The 1,043-nt window shown below is 47.7% G+C and overlaps 1 long non-coding RNA gene across 3 annotated transcripts; it reads right to left on the bottom strand.

Annotated features, from left to right (window-relative positions):
* Positions 1 to 1,037, bottom strand: LOC135431630 (uncharacterized). 3 transcript variants are annotated; one of them, XR_010436851.1, is made up of 3 exons: positions 852 to 1,037; positions 154 to 787; positions 1 to 18 (listed from the first exon to the last, which is right to left on the bottom strand). It is a non-coding gene; the product is annotated as an uncharacterized LOC135431630 (long non-coding RNA). The 3 variants fall into 3 exon arrangements; XR_010436889.1 differs by having other exon boundaries at positions 7 to 283; positions 439 to 787; XR_010436905.1 differs by having other exon boundaries at positions 7 to 283; positions 643 to 787.
* Between the last annotated feature and the right edge of the window lie 6 nt (positions 1,038 to 1,043).

The raw sequence follows: 1,043 nt of genomic DNA, 5'->3' as shown, positions 1-1,043 counted from the left end.
GGCCATGTGCTCTACACACTGAGAAATGTAGATCAAACAGATAGAGAACGGTCACCACTACTAAATGGGCAAATGATACCAAGCAAAATCTCACAGACATACCTGGGAATCATACTGGACCGGAAACTCACCTTCAAACCACATGTCACTCACCTAAGTATCAAGCTGAGAGCAAGAGCATCCAAACTGATGTGGCTTCTCGGTCCCAACAGCAGACTGGCAAAGGACTGCAAAGCGGTACTCATCAAGCAGCTCATCATGCCAATTTGGCAATACGGTCTTCCTGTTTGGGGGGCGCTCACATCAGACACACAGTTACAACGAATTCAACGAATGCAAAATAAAATAATAAGAAAATCAGTTAATGCATCCTGGTACACCAGAAACGCAACAATACGGAGTACATATTGCTTTAAAACTGTTGACGAAGTCTTTCACCTGACAAGTGACCGCTTTGCAAACTCTTTGGCCAGACATGCAAACCCTGAGGCACGAAATCTGCTAGAGCACCCATTTGAGCCACAGCGCCTACTGAGGCCCCGCTACTCGCAGCAATTACAACAACACATACGACCGCTTCAGAATCTACATGGACCGCAACAGCGCCAAGGACAGCCACCGCACACACAGCACACCGCTCACCAAGCACAACAGGCACAACAAAGGATGCAATTTAGAGAGCAGCTCCCAACACTCCTCCGGCTTCAAGAAGAAGAGAAGCGAGAAAATGAGAGATTGGCCGAAATCCAGGCAAGGCAACAGCTCCAGCAATCAAATCGGCCGCCTCCTAGAAGATTCGGGGAATCAAGAATAAATGCGTTAAGAAGAATGTATAGAAGCGGAGAAATCACCCGTGAAGAGGTAGTAGCAGATATCCAAGGCCAACCCCCAACAATCCAGCGTTTAATCCTACCAGACTATGTGGACGAGAGACAGCAGGATCATCAAACACAGCAAGCTCTGCCAATGCAGATTCAACAGGCACCATCAACGCAGCAACAACAGCAGCTAACAACATCAACTCAGGAGTCAGTAAACCTGCA

The sequence above is a fragment of the Drosophila montana genome, unplaced genomic scaffold, assembly GCF_035044405.1.
Source record: "Drosophila montana isolate Dmon_TW-CO22-7 unplaced genomic scaffold, ASM3504440v1 contig_100_1, whole genome shotgun sequence".
Taxonomy (NCBI): domain Eukaryota; kingdom Metazoa; phylum Arthropoda; class Insecta; order Diptera; family Drosophilidae; genus Drosophila; species Drosophila montana.
The sequence above is the reverse complement of the archived record's forward strand: the minus strand, read 5'-3'. Positions and strand labels throughout refer to the sequence as shown.